A 16007-nucleotide genomic window follows, 5' to 3' on the forward strand; every position below is an offset into this window, starting at 1 on the left:
GATTTGCCCATGCAAAGCACACTTGCCCAGGAACAGACCATATTCTGAATACCTGGGACCCTGGAATTCCCTGCCCAGCTTCTTCCTTGCATCTGTCCTCCCCAGGGAGACCTTGCGTTTTTTCTTGCACAAATTTTTATTTTTCCTGGAATTAATAATCTTGTTTTTAAAAATCATTTATTTTCTATGTATTTCTCAGAAAATCTACCTCAAATTCTTCCCCCAGTTGTTTAAATCTCCTCTCAGAATATCTAGATATAGCAGAGAATTCTCTCCATTTCATCTTCTTGGAGACATCACTGCTGGAGACTGCTGACCTTCTCCAATCTGACTGTTCATCCCCTAACCTTGCTGCATATCTGGCAACCTGGCAAATCTTTTCTCCTGGGCATGTTCTTTGCCTCATTCTTTTGTTATTTTGTTTTGTTTTGTTTTGTTTTGTTTTGTTTTGTTTTGAGACAGAGTCTTGCTCTTGTTGCCCAGGCTGGAGTGAAGTAGCCCACTGAACCTCTGCCTCCCAGGTTCAAGCTATCCTCCTGCTTCAGCCTCCCAAGTAGCTGGGACTACAGGCGTGCACCACCACATCCGGCTAACTTTTGTATTTTTAGTAGAGACAGGGTTTCACCACGCTGGCCACGCTGGACTTGAACTCCTGAGCTCAAGTGATCTGCCTGCCTCGACCTGGCAAAGTGTTGGGATTACAGGCGTGAGTCACTTTGCCTGGCTGCCTCACTCTTCTGTGGGATTTTTATTTGCCATATTCTGTTTTTCTTTTATTTTATTTTTTTGACATGGTCACTTATTTTTATAACAATATATATACCATGTTATCAGCATGGAATGTAAATTCAGGCTAGACAAGAGAATTTCACAAGTGTAATGGCATTCTGTAGTATAGAAAAGCATGTGTATAATGTCTGTTCAAACCAGCTTACTTATAAATCATTAATCAATTCCATTATAGTTAATATGTTTAGTTTAACGTTTACAATTCTTATGGAAAAAATAATGCACACATTTAAAAAGTATTCTTCAGTTACCTTTGCATGAGTGCTTGAAATACATGTTTCTGTTTCAAGATAACATTTAAAAATTATTCTTATATTACAGCAGCAAATATAGATATCTACAATTACAAAAAAACTAAACTAGAATCCATAAGTTATTCTGTTTACAGTTATGATTCTTCAATAAATACTATGACTATGCAGCTCTATTGGAAGCTTTCTAGATTTGATTTAAACATATACACACATACACTTTCAGCTGTGGGAGGTTTTACAAGTTATATTCCATGCACTTTTTTGACAGAGTTCTAAAAGAGCCAGCCAGTCCACAAGACAGGCAGAAAAAAGTTAAATTAACTGGGGCAAATAGGACTCATATAACATCCAAAACATGCAAGATTCTAGAGCAAACTGGGAGTACTTCAGGGTTGGTTTGCTATCTTCTTTAGAACTAATTTTATCTTAACAGTTTAAGAAGGTGGACATTTCAACACCATCATTTAGGTGACATGTTTCTTTTGTATTAATTTGGCTCTCCTGAATGACCTAGTTAGTAAACTAGTCACTAGTAATTCAGTCACCAGGCAAATCAAGCCTGCAAGAAAGGAGGCCAGTATTCACAATGCCGTGTTATCAGCTGAACCCACTCGAATAGTTTATTTTCAGCATTAATATGTAGCTTCAATAATGAGATGTGGGCGTGATGGCTCATGCCTGTAATCCCAGCACTTTGGGAGGCCAAGGTGGGTGGATCACCTGAGGTTAGGAGTATGAGACCAACCTGGCCAATGTGGTGAAACCCTGTCTCTACTAAAAAAAAAAAATACAAACATTAGCTGGGCGTGGTGGCGAGCACCTGTAATCCCAGCTACTCAGGAGGCTGAGGCAGGAGAATTGCTTGAACTCGGGAGGTAGAGGTTGCAGTGAGCGAGATTGTGCCACTGCACTCCAGCCTGGGCAACAGAGCGAGACTCTATCTCAAAAAAAAAAAAAAAAGAAGAGATGTCTAAAGCAAACTCCTCCAACAAGACCAAGATAGCATCTCTTCTAAGGTGTAGGTTTTGCCCAGAATTCCCGATACATGGAATAATAGCCCATACCAACAGTCATTGCTCCTTCAACAAAGCCTTGGGCTGCCATACACATGTGGATCAGATGATGCAACATTTTAGTATTTCCTCTGCTCTTCAATTTGTATAATCCATATGCAACAATTGCTGCAAAACCTGCCATTCCAATGGGGATGAATGGTGCCTCTTTAGCTTTTCAAATAAGTTTGGATCCCTGATCTTCATCATACGAAGAAAGGGAAACATTTGTGTCTGCTGACACAGTGATTGCTTGAATAATCTCCCTAGAGCGAGAAAACCCCCTCACGCTTCTGATCCACACCTGTGCCCGTGTTTTTCTTGATTTGTAATACTCCTGCTTTTTGGAGGAGACCATCATCCAGAAGCTTCCTGAGAAATGGAAGAGTAAATTATTGTGGAATTTTGCATGTTTGCTATTGTCATTTTTCAACTGTGACCCTTGTATTTGGTTGTTTGGCTGGGTACTGAATTCCTTCAGAATTATGAAGGCATTGCTACATGGTCTTCTAGCTTCTGACACTTCTATGGAGAATGAGAAGTCTGAAGCCTTTTAATTCCTTGTCCTTTCTAGGTGACTTTCCCCCTCTCTGAACTTGTTTCTAATGTTCTGAAATTGCAGTGATATGTCTTGGTGAGTGGCTACTATCTTCCATTGTGCTGGGCACTGAGTGCCCCTCACTTTTGGGGAATAATCTTGAATTATTCTATTGGTGATTTCTTCCTATTTTCTCTATTCTTTCTTTTTGATCTCCTATTACTTGGATGATGGACCTGTTGAACTGGTCTTTCTAATTTCTTATTTTTCTCTCTAGCTTTGCATCTTTTTTACTTCATTTTCTGGGAGATTTCCTCCACTTTATCTTTCTGTTCTTCTTCTGAGTTTTTCCATCTTTTAAAGGTTTTAATCACTTTCACTTTATTTTTATTCTCTGAATTGTTCTTTTTATAGCATATTTTATTTCAGGGTTATCTTATCTCAGAAGCTGTTACTGATAGTTCTGTCATTTTTGTTTCTCTGCATAATCACTGCTCCAAATTTCTTTTTCTGTTGTTTTGGTCTCTGTCTTCTATATTAGATTCTTTTCTTGGAGGTCTTAGAAACCTTGGTTGTCTGCTCACACTTAAGGATGGGTCGGTCACCTAAAAGCTGACTGGAAGCATTTGTTCTCTGTCTGTTCAGGTGGTAGATGGATGGGCTTGTCAGTCATGAGCTTTTTTTTTTTTTTTTTTTCAGACGGAGTCGCACTCTGTTGCCAGGCTGGAGTACAGTGGCACAATCTTAGCTCACTGCAACCTCCGCCGCCCCGGTTCAAGCAAGTCTCCTGCCTGAGCCTCCCAAGTAGCTGGGATTACAGGCACGTGCCACCATGCCCAGCTAATTTTTGTATTTTTAGTAGAGACAGGGTTTCACCATGTTGGCCAGGATGGTCTTGATCACCTGCCCACCTCAGCCTCCCAAAGTGCTGGGATTACAGGCATGAGCCACCGCGCCCGGCCAGTCATGAGCTTCTTTGCACAGTGATCTGGCTGGGAACTTCTGATGTCAGCATTCCTAGGTTTTCCTTCTCAGGGTGGTCAGACAGAGGAGACTGCCCATCTCTGGTCTGGCACAACCAATTCCATTTGCCATATAGTTCTGCCACTGCCTTAGGATCTATCCTTCTCTAGTGTAAGTGAGTAACCTCTCATCCATCTGGTTTCCACTTCTGAAAATATTTTGCTCTTATCTCTTCTCCTGTTTCCCTGTGCTTATGGATTTATGCCTTTAAAAATCCCTTTGCTACATGGGTTTTCAGTGGACAAATTTGGATGCTCATGTTCAATCTACCATTTTTTACCCAGAAACTTTAAGTATATTTTAACTGGTTTTAAAACAGTAGTTTAAAAATATACATATGAATATCAAATTTCTAGGTTCATGAAAATAGGATTGTTGACATTAAATGACTTTATAATAGAAAGATATCATGAAATTAAGCTTATTGTGTAAATGTGTACTAATAAAATATTGTTTTTTTTGAGACAGGGTCTCATTCTGAGACGCAGGCTAAAGTGCAGTGGTGTGGCCTTGGCTCACTTGTAGCCTCTGCCTCCAGGCTCAGGTGATCCTCCCACCTCAGCCTCCTGAGTAGCTGGGTCTACAGGCATGTATTACCACACTGCCTAATTTTTGTATTTTTTGTAGAGATGGGGTTTCACCATTTTGCCCAGGCTGGTCTCAAACTTCTGGGCTCAAGCCGTCTGCCTGCCCTGGCCTCCCAAAGTGCTGCGATTATAGGCGTTAGCCACCATGTCTGGCCAAAATATTGCTTTTGTTTTGGTTAGTGAGGGTCTGCATAAAGCTTTGCTTGAGAAGGGGTTGGGTGATTTTGTTTGTTTGTTTGTCTTAAAGTTTGTAAACATCTCTCCCGGGCTAGTGATCACCAAACTATGGCCTTTGTACTGTGGTGAAGGTGTTGTAACAGGCCACCAATCTGCTCACGTGAGAGGGGCTAAGAAGGACTAATGTCTACAAAGGGAGCATCCCAGTCTCAGGGGAAAAGGGTATGCAAATAAAGGAGACTCACCACTGACAAAGGAGGAAGAGTTATTTCCTAACACCTTCCAGTATCTTCCTAATTGCTAGCCGTTTGCCCTGGCTACCCATAATCTCTCCACAGTCTCGAGCATTACAAAACATTGCATTTTTAAAAAATCAACTTTATTGAGGTATAATTTACATATAATAAAATTCAGCAATTTTAAATGTACAATACAATGAATTTTCACAGATGTATCCAGTCATGTGACCATCACCATCATCATTTCCTTTACTCAAAAACCTTTATGCCCTTTTGCTGTCAGTCTCCTCCCTCCTAACCTGGCTTCTGGCATCTACTGATCTGGTTTCTATCACTATTGTTTTGCCTTCCTAGAATTTCATATAAGTGGAATTATATAGTTTGTAGGAGTTTGTGTCTGTCTTCTTTCATTAGTATAATGCTTTTGAAATTTTCCATGTCATTGCATGTGTCAGTAGTTCATTCCTTTGTCATGTGAAGTGGTATATTTCATCACACGGACATACCACAATTTGTTTATCCATTCGCCAGTTGATGGACTGTTGTGTTTGGGTTGTTTTCAGGTTTATCAATACTTCTGTATAGATTTATGTGTGGACATATGTTTTATAATAAATATTTAAATGCTTAGGAGTGGGATTGCTGGGCTATATGCTAATGCATATTTTTTTAAAAACCTGCTGGCCGGGTGCAGTGGCTCACGCCTGTAATCCCAGCACTTTGGGAGGCCGAGGCAGGTGAATCATCTGAGGTCAGGAGTTCGAGACCAGCCTAGCCAACATGGTGAAACACGTCTCTACTAAAAATACAAAAATTAGCCAGGCATGGTGGTGCATGCCTGTAATCCCAGCTACTCAGGAGGCTGAGGAAGGAGAATCACTTGAACCTGGGAGGCAGAGGTTGCAGTGAGCTGAGATTGTGTCATTGCACTCCAGCCTGTGCGACAAGAGCGAGACTACATCTCAAAAAATTAAAATTAAAATTAAAATTAAAATTAAAAAAACCTGCCAGCCAGGTGCAGTGGTTCACGCCTATAATCTCAGCACTTTGGGAGGTCGAGGCAGGCGGATCACGAGGTCAGGAGATCAAGACCATCCTGGCTAACACTCGGTGAAACCCTGTCTCTACTAAAAATACAAAAAAATTAGCCAGGCGTGGTGGCAGGCGCCTGTAGTCCCAGCTACTTGGGAGGCTGAGGCAGGAGCATGGCGTGAACCCAGGAGGCGGAGCTTGCAGTGAGCTGAGATCGTGCCACTGCACTCCAGCCTGGGCAACAGAGCGAGACTCCATCTCAAAAAAAAAAAAAAAGAAAACCTGCCAAACTCTTCCAAAGTGGCTGTACATTCCCACTGGCAATACACCATATGAGGGTTTCACTTTCCCAACATCTTCCTCAACACTTGGTATTGTCACACTTTTTTTTTTTTTTGAGACGGAGTCTCGCTCTGTCACCCAGGCTGGAGTGCAGTGGCCGGATCTCAGCTCACTCCAAGCTCCGCCTCCCGGGTTTACGCCATTCTCCTGCCTCAGCCTCCCGAGTAGCTGGGACTACAGGCGCCTGCCACCTCACCCAGCTAGTTTTTTGTATTTTTTAGTAGAGACAGGGTTTCACCATGTTAGCCAGGATGGTCTCGATCTCCTGACCTTGTGATCTGCCCGTCTCGGCCTCCCAAAGTGCTGAGATTACAGGCTTGAGCCACTGCGCCCAGCTATTGTCACACTTTTTATCATCTGACTCATTCTTATCAGAGTTGGGATCTCATGGTTTTAACTTGCATTTCCCTAATGCAATGACTAATAAGTTGAGAATCTTTTTATGTGCTTATTCGCCATTTGTGTATTTTCTTTTTTTTTTTCTTGAGACAGTCTTGCTCTGTCACCTGGGCTGGAGTGCAGTGGTACAATCACAGCTCACTGCAGTCTTGACTTCCCTGGACTCAAGTGATCCTCCTGCCTCAGCCTCCCAAGTAGCTGGAACTACAGGCGCGTGCCACCACACCCAGCTAATTATTGTATTTTTAGTAGAGATGGAGTTTCACCATATTGGTCAGGCTGGTCTTAAACTCCTGACCTCATGATCCACCCACGTCAGCCTCCCAAAGTACTGGGATTACAGGCCTGAGCCATTGTGCCCGGCCCATTTGTATAACTTCTTTCGTGATGTGTGTATTTGACTCTTGGGTTGTTTGTCTTCTTGTTGAGTTATAGTAGCTCTTTATATATTCTGGATACAACTCCTTTATCAAATACATGTTTGCAAATACTTTTTATTTTAGTCAGTACCTTTCAATTCATTTTCTTTTGTTGTTGTTTTTAAATAATTTCAGCTTTGTTTTTTCCATTTGTAATTGTGATCATAATTTTTTTTTTAATTTTTAAAAATTTCAATAGGTTTTTGGGAAACAGATCGCGTTTGGTTATATAAGTAAGTTCTTTAGTGGTGATTTCTGAGATTTAAGTGCACCCATCACCCGAGCAGTGTACACTGTACCCAATGTGTAGTCTTTTATCCCTCACCGCCCTCCCACTCTTTCCCCTGAGTCCCCAAAGTCCACTGTATCATTCTTATGCCTTTGTGTCCTCATAGCTTAGCTCCCACAACTTTTACTTCAGACTCAGGGGGTCCGTGTGCAGGTTTGCTGCATGGGTATATTGCGTGAATGTTGCGGTTGGGGGCATGATTGATCCCATCACCCAGAAACTGAGCATAATGCCCAATAGTTAGTTTTTCAGCCCTTTCCTCCTTTTCTCCCTCCCGCTTCCAGTACGCCCCAGTGTCTTTTGTTGCCATCTTTCTGGCCATAAGTATCCAATGTTTAGCTCCCACTTATAAGTGAGAACACATGGTATTTGGTTTTCTATTCTTGCATTAATTTGCTTAGGAGAATGGCCTCCAGCTGCATCCATGTTGTTGCAAAGGACATTGTTTCATTCTTTTTTATGGCTATCTAGTATTCCATGGTGTGTATGGACCACATTTTCTTTATCCAAAACACTGTTGATGGTCATATCATGGAATCGAGTTGATTCCATGTTTCTGCTATTGTGAATGGCACTGTGGTGGATATGAGTGCAGGTGTCTTTTTGGTAAAACGATTTATTTTCTTTTGGGTATATACCCAGTAATGGGATTGCTGGGTTGAATGGTAGTTCTGTTTTGTTTTGTTTTTTAATTTTTTTATTTTTTGAGACAGAGTTTCACTCTTATTGCCCAGGCTGGAGTGCAACAGCACAATCTCGGCTCACTGCAACCTCCACCTCCCAGGTTGAAGCGATTCTCCTGCCTCAGCCTCCCAAATAGCTGGGATTACAGCCACCCGTTGCCATGTCTGGCTGATGTTTTGTATTTTTAGTAGAGACGGGGTTTCACCATGTTGGGCAGGCTGGTTTTGAACTCCTGACCTCAGGTGATCCACCCACCAGGGCCTCCCAAAGTGCTAGGATTATGGGTGTGAGCCACCGCACCTGGCCAGTTCTGTTTTATTTTGTTTTTGGTTTTTTGAGACAAGGTCTCACTCTGTCACCCAGGCTGGAGTGCAGTGGCGTGATCACAGCTCACTGCAGCCTTGACCTCCCTGGACTCAGTGATCCTCCCGCCTCAGCCTCCCAAGTAGCTGGAACTACAGGTACGTGCCACCATGCCTCGCTAAGTTTTGTATTTTTTGTAGAGATGGGGTTTTTCCATGTTGCCTAGGCTGGTCTGAACTCTTGAGTTCAAGTGATCTGCCCGCCTTGGCCTCCCAAAGTTCTGGGATTACAGGCATGAGCCACTGCACCCAGCCAATTTGAGATCTAATTTTTTTTTTCTTTTTTGAGACGGAGTCTTGCTCTGTCGTCCAGGCTGGAGTGCAGTGGCGTGATCTGGGCTTACTGCAAGTTCTGCCTCCCGGGTTCATGCCATTCTCCTGCCTCAGCCTCCTGAGTAGCTGGGACTACAGGTGCCTGCCACCATGCCCAGCTAATTTTTTGTATTTTTAGTAGAGACAGGGTTTCACCATATTAGCCAAGATGGTCTCGATCTCCTGACCTCGTGATCTGCCCACCTGGGCCTCCCAAAGTGCTGGGATTACAGGCGTGAGCCACCACACCTGGCCGAGATCTAACTTTTTGAGGTAGGCATTTAGTGCTATAAACATTCCTCTTGGAATGTTTTCATTTATTTCAAAGAATATTTTGATTTCTGCCTTAATTTTATGGCTTACCCAAAAGTCATTCAGGAGTAAATTGTTTAATTTCTATGTAATTGTGTGGTTTTGAAGATCTTCTTGTTTTGATTTCTATTTTTATTCCACTGCGGTCTGAGAATATGGTTGGTATGATTTTGATTTTTTTGAGTTTATTGAGACTTGCTTTATGGCCAAGCATGTGGTTGATCTTGGAGTGCGTACTGTGTTCAGATGAGAAGAATGCATATTCTGAGGTTGATGCTTGCAGTATTCTGTAAATGTCTATTAGGTCCAATTCGTCAGGTGTCGAATTTAAGTCCTGAATTTTTTTGTTAGTATTTTGCCTTGATGATCTGTCTAATGCTGTCATTGGGGTGTTAAAGTCTCCCAATATTATTGTGTGTTGTCTATGTCTTTTTGTAGGTCTAGAAATACTTGTTTTATGAATCTAGGTGCTCCAATGTTGGGTGCATATATATTTAGAATAGTTAAGTCTTCTTATTGAATTGAATCCTTTATCTGAAAGGGACGTCCAATCTTTTGGCTTCCCTGGAGCACAGTAGAAGAAGAATTGTCTTGGCTCAAACAGAAAATGCACTAACACAAACAATAGCTGATGAGCTAAAAAAAAAAAATCATTAAAAAACCTCATAATGTTTTAAGACAGTTTATGAATTTGTGTTGGGCTGCATTCAAAGCTGTCCTGGGCCGCATGCAGCCCATGGGTCACAGGTTGGACAAGCTTCCTTTATCATTATGTGATGCTGTTCTTTGTCCTTTAAAAAAAAAAAAAAAAAAAAAAAAAAACTTTGTTGGATTAAAGTCTGTTTTATCTAAGAATAGTGACCCTTGCTCTTTTTTGTTTTCCATTTGTGTGAACTTTCTCCAACCCTTTATGTTGAGCCTGTTGGTATCATTATGTGTAAGACGGGCCTCTTGAAGACAGCAGACAGGCAAGTCTTGCTTTTTTCATCCAACTTGCAGCTCTGTGCCTTTTAAGTGGGCCATTTAGGCTGTTTACATTCAAGGTTAATATTGATATGTGAGGTTTTGATCCTATCATGAAGTTATTAGCTGGTTGCTTTGTAGTTTCTATTATGCAGTTGCTTTATAGAATCTGTCAGCTATGCACTTAAGTGTATTTTTGTGGTAGCAGGTATTGTTCTTTTATTTCCATGTTTAGAACTCCCTTAAGGATCTCTTGTAAGGCTAGCTTAGTGGTAGTAAATTCCCTTAGCACTTGCTTGTCTGGAAAAGCTTTTATTTCTCCTTCAATTACGAAGTTTATTTATTTTATTTATTTATTTATTTATTTATTTATTTATTTATTTATTTATTTTGAGACGGAGTTTCACTCTGTCGTCATGCTGGAGTGCAATGGCACAATCTTAGGTCACTGCAACCTCTGCTCCCAAGTTCAAGCGATTCTCCTGCCTCAGCCTCCCAAGTAGCTGGGACTATAGGTACAAGCCACTATGCTCAGCTAATTTTTGTATTTTTAGTAGAGACATAGTTTCACCATGTTGGCGGGGACAGTAAAGTGCTGGGATTACAGACATGAGCCACTACGCCTGGCCCAATTATGAAGTTTAGTTTGGCAGGATATGAAATTCTTGGTTGGAATTACTTTTCTTTAAGAATGCAGGTGGGTCGGGCATGGTGGCTCACACCTGTAATCCCAGCACTTTGAGAGGCCAAGGTGGGTGGATCATTTGAGGTCAGGAGTCCGAGACCAGCCTGGCCAACATGTTGAAACTCCATCTCTACAAAAAATACAAAAATTAGCTGGGCGTGGTGGCAGGTGCCTATAGTCCCAGCTACTTGGGAGGCTGAAGCAGGAGAATTGCTTGAATCTGGGAGGTGGAGGTTGCAGTGAGCTGAGATCACACCACTGCACTCTAGCCTGGGCAACAGATCAAGACTGTCTCAAAAAAAAAAAAAAATGCTGAGGGCTGGGCACCATGGTTCACACCTGCAATCCCAGCATTTTAGAAGGCTGAGACGGGTGGATTCCTTGAGCCCAGGAGTTTGAGAACAGCCTGGGCAATGTGATGAAACCCTATGTCTACATTTTTATGTATTTTTTTTTTTTTTTTTGAGACACAGTCTTGCTCGGTTGCCCATGCTGGAGTGCAGCAGTGCAGTCTCAATTCACTGCAACCTCTGCCTCCCAGGTTCAAGCAATTCTCATGCCCCAGTATCCTGAATAGCTGGGACTACAGGTGCATGCTACCACACCTGGCTAATTTTTGTATTTGTGTTTTTTTATTTTGAAACAAAGTCTTGCTTAGTCATTCAGGCTGGAGCACAGTGGTGGGACCACAGCTCACCACAACCTCAGCCTCCTGGGTTTAAGCAATTCTCCTGCCTCAGCCTCCTGAGTAGCTGGGATTACAGGCACCCACCATCATGCCTAATTTTTGTATTTTTAGTAGAGATGGGGGTTTCACCATGTTAGCCAGGCTGGTCTTGAACTTCTGACTTCAGGTGATCCACCTGCCTCAGTCTCCCAAAGTGCTGGGATTACAGGCATAAACCACTGTGCCTGGCCTAATTTTTTTATTTTTAGTAGAGACAGGGTTTCACCATGTTGGTCAGGCTGGTCTCGAACTCCTGGCCTCAAGTGATTCGTCCGCCTCGGCCTCTCAAAGTGCTGGGATTACAGGCATGAACCACTATGCCTGGCCTTGTTCATTAGTAAAAATTGTCTTTTTTGTATATTTGTCTGACAAGGTTAGTTTGAAAGACCAGTCTTCAAGCTCCTAAATTCTTTCTTCTGCTTGGTCCAGTCATTGATAAAGCTTTCAATTGTATTTTAAAATTCTTTAAGTGAGTTTTTCAATTCCAGAAGCTCTGACTGATTTATTTTCAAGACATTTATTCCTTCATTTCGTGGATTGCTTTAGAAGTTTCTCTGAGTTGATGTTCAACCTTGTCTTGGATCTTGTTGAGTTTCCTAGCAATCCATGCTTTCTTTCATGAATTCTTTATTTGTCATTTCTGAGTTTCGATTTTGGTTAAGGACTAGAGATCTAGTGTGATCCTTCGGTGGTGTCACTACATTCAGATTTTTCATGGTGCCAGAATTCTTGCTTTGGTTCCTTCTCATCTGGAGATGCTGACAATTCTAATTTTTTGTGTGTGGGTAGAATTTTTTCCTTTTTATTTCCCTATAATATTGGTTTTTTTCTTTCCCCTTCCCTTTCCCTCTCCCCTCCCTAGGGGGTATGACTATAGAGAATATTAGATTGGGTCCTTTGGCTTTGCTTCTATAGCCTTGTACACTATCACCAGGTTTTATATTGGGTTGTGCGGTTTGACATACAAGCCAGTAGATGGCACTTATAGGTAAGAGCCAGCTGTGGCCAGTGTGGCTGGGTATATTCTTGATCCTTGTTTACTGGCAGAAGCTCTCTCTTGCCTCAGGCAATGGGCTGATCCATGGAGTGCACAGTGGCTTGAGCTTCCTGCTTAGTCCCAGGAGGCAAGATGAGTGGGGCTGGACCAGAGCAGGCCTGTCTACAGGTCCCTCAATGGCAGGCGCAGCACCAACGCCAAGGGAGAATCCAGTGGGCTGTCACCCAGTGCCCAGAGGTGTTGCTAGGTGTTGAGTTGGGAAAGCTCCTTGGCCCCAAGTTCTATGCACAAGGAACCAGGGTGGCCTAAACTAATCCAGGAGAGTGCATGCTGCAGGTGTCTGAGTGTGGAGTGTAGAGGGCACTGCTGCACCACAATCTCTACACACGGAGGGTGGGGTGGCAGGCTGCTAATTCAGGTGAATGGATGCTCCAACTGCTAGAGATCTGTCTGGGCATAGGGCAGATAGGGTGCCTCTTCACCATGGTCTCTATACAGGAAGGGTGTGCCAACTCAGACTGCAAATACAGGCAAGCAGGTGCTCCAAATGCCTGAAGATCTGCCTGGGTGTGGAGCAGAGTAAGCCCCACTTCACTAGAGTGTCTGCATAGGAAGGATAGGGCAGCTCAGGCTGCTGATCTGGATGAGTGGGTGCTCCAAATGCCTGGAGATCTCCCTGGGTGTCGAGCTGAGAGGGCCCCACTGCACCATGACCTCAGGGGAGCAGTCCAGCATACCAAGCAGTAACTCACTCAGACCAGTTCACAGGTCACCAAGCTGACCCTGGCTGTGTCTTGTTGCCCAGGAGAAACCATAGCTGTAGCAGTCCTCTTCCCACCCAGTCCTACAACAGGGAAGAGCACAATGCCAGCACCTACTGCAAGGTGCTTTCTACAATTCTGGCTGTAGAAGCCTCTATGCAACTCTATAGAGCAGGCACTCCAATCTCTGGCCCAAGACTAAAATGCCTGTTGTGCTCCAAAGAATGCTATTGTGTCTCCAAAGAATGACTAACTTTGTATGCCTGGATTAAAAGTGGCATCCTGGGCCTGGGAAATGCCTGCAGCTTTTCCCACTGTCTTTCCTTCTCAATGTCTCCAAGTATCTTCTCAAGTTAGCTCCAGGACTTGGGAGGAACAAAGTGCTCTCCCTTGGCCTCTGCTGCTTGTATCTCCAGTGGAAAGGGCACTTTCCTGAAGTGTCCTTTCCACTGGATAAAAAGAGGCTGTCTGCCTCTCTCATGTACTGGGGCTTCACGCACTTTTATGAGCCAAATGCCATCATGGGGGCTGTTTGCCCTTGTTTTCCTCCCTGAGATCTAGGGTGTTCTTCATGATTCTGTTGGATTCCCATTTTCTTTCTTGAATTAAAGCCCACAGAGTTGATCTTTATGCACTAATCTTGCTATTTCCAAGTGACTGAGGGACACTAAAAGCCCCAAATCTGCCATCTTGGGAAAAAAAGTGTTTTTTTTGTTTTTGTTTTTGTTTTTGTTTTTGTTTTGGAGACAGAGTCTTGCTCTGTTACCCAAGCTAGAGTACAGTGATATGATTTCGGCTCACTGCAATCTAGGACTCCTGGGTTCAAGCAATTCTCCTGCTTCAGCTTCCTGAGTAGCTGGTATTACAGGTGCACACCACCACGCCCAGCTAATTTTTGTAATTTTAGTAGAGACAAGGTTTCACTATGTTGGGCAGGCTTGTCTTGAACTCCTGACCTCAAGTGATCCACCCGCCTCAGCCCCCCAAAGTGCTGGGATTATAGGTGTGAGCCACCGCGCCCGACCAACTTTTTTGTTTTTTTGGTTTTTTTAAGGTATGAAGTCTTGCTAAGTTGCCCAGGCTGGACTTCAGCTCCTGGATTCAAGACATTCTCTTATTTCAGCCTCCCAATCAATTAATTTTCTTTTATGTCTATATTTGTGAGCAATATTGGATATTGAGCTGTAGTACTTTTTTTTCTTGTCATGTTTTTCTGGTTTTGGTATCAAGATAATGCTAACCTCGGCTGGGTGCAGTGGCTCACGTGAGCCTGTAATCCCAGCAATTTGGGAGGCCAAGGTGGGTGAATCACCTGGGGTCAGGAGTTTGAAAGCAACCTGATGAACATGGTGAAACCCCATCTCTACTAAAAATACAAAAATCAGCTGGGCATGGTGGCACACACCTGCAGTCCCAGCTGCTCAGGAGGCTGAGGTGGGAGAATCGCTTGAATCCAGGAGGCAGTGAGCTGAGATTGCGCCACTGCACTCTGGCCTTGGCAACGGAGTGAGAGGCCGTCTCAGGAAAAAAAAAAAAAAAAAAAAAAAAGATAATGCTAACCTCATAAAATGATTTGAGAAGTGTTCTTTACTATTCAATTTTTTGAAAGAGTTTTTATAGAATCATATTTTTTTTTCTTAAATATTTGGCAGAACTCACTAAACTATCTGGGGCTGGAGTTTTCTTTGAGGGTAAGGTTTTTTATATTACGAATCCAATTTCTTTTGTATATTTATGAATATTCAGAGCTTTTTTTTTCTTTAGTGAGCATTGATAGGTTGTGTATATTAAAGAATCTGACCATTTCATCTAATTTACCAACTTTATTGGCATAAAGGTTTTTCATAATGCTCTCTCCTATTATCCCCACTGTAGAGCCTGTAGTCTCTTATGCTTCATATTGGTAGCTTGTCTTCTCTCTTTTCTTCCTGGTAAATATGGCTAGAATTTTATCAATTGCATGAATCTTTTCAAAACATCAGATTTTAGTTGCATTGATTTTCTTCTATTTTTGTTTGTTTTCTATTGGTCTCTATTCTTATCCTTATTATTTCCTTCCTTCTGCTTATTTTGGGGTTTTTTGTTCTTCCTTTTCTAGTTTTTTCCTCTAAGCACTGATTTGGCAGCATCCTCAACATTTTGGTATGTTTCTATTTTTACTCGGTTCAAAGTATTTCATAACTTTCCCTGTGATTTCTTTTTTGACTCAGGGTTATATGAAAGTATGTTGCTTAATTTGTAAAATATTTGGGAATTTTCCTAAGATCTCTCAATTACTGATTTATAATTTAATTCCATAGTGGTCAGAGAACATATTTTGTATTATTTTAGCCTTCTGAGGTTAATTCATAATTGTTTTATGGCCCAAATTATGGTTGATATGATCATTGTTCCATATGCATAGGGAATAATATATGTCCTATTGTTGGGTGAAGTGTTCTATGACTGTCAATGGAGTCAAGTTGGTTGATAGTATTTTTCAAAACCTCTATACTTTACTTATTTTTTGCTACTTCTATCAACTCCTGCAAGAGAAGTGCTGGAATCTCCAACTATGATTTTGGATTTACCTATTCCTCCTTTCAGTTCTGGAAGCTTTTTGCTTCATGTATTTTGAAGCAATGTTATTAGGTATATATACATTTAGAATTATGTCCCCCTTATTAATTGACATCTTTAGCATCATGGGATGTCCCTCCCTCTGTGTGTGTGTGTGTGTGTGTGTGTGTGTGTGTGTGTGTGTGTGTGTCAGGGTATCTGTCACCTAGACTGGGGTGTAGTGGCGTGAACATGGCTCACTGCAGCCTTGACCTCCTGGGCTCAAGTGATCCTCCTGCTTCAGCCTCTCAAGTAGCGGGGATCCCAGGCATGTGCCACCATGCCTGGCTATTTTTTAAGTTTTTTTGTAGAGATAGGCTCTCACCATGTTGCCCAGGCTGGTCTCAAAACTCCTGGGCTCAAGTGATCCTCCCAACTTGGCCTCCCAAATTGTTGGGATTACAGGTGTGAGCCACTGAGCCTGGCCTCCATTTGGTTATTGATTGGCTCTAATTTTTAGAAATTT

General features: G+C 42.4%; 1 pseudogene; it reads right to left on the reverse strand.

Moving 5' to 3' along the window:
- Positions 1-2054: 2054 nt before the first annotated feature.
- LOC115900043 lies at positions 2055-4745 on the reverse strand (annotated as a pseudogene).
- Positions 4746-16007: the final 11262 nt, after the last annotated feature.

This window comes from Rhinopithecus roxellana, chromosome 10 (assembly GCF_007565055.1).
Source record: "Rhinopithecus roxellana isolate Shanxi Qingling chromosome 10, ASM756505v1, whole genome shotgun sequence".
NCBI classification, from domain to species: Eukaryota; Metazoa; Chordata; class Mammalia; order Primates; family Cercopithecidae; genus Rhinopithecus; species Rhinopithecus roxellana.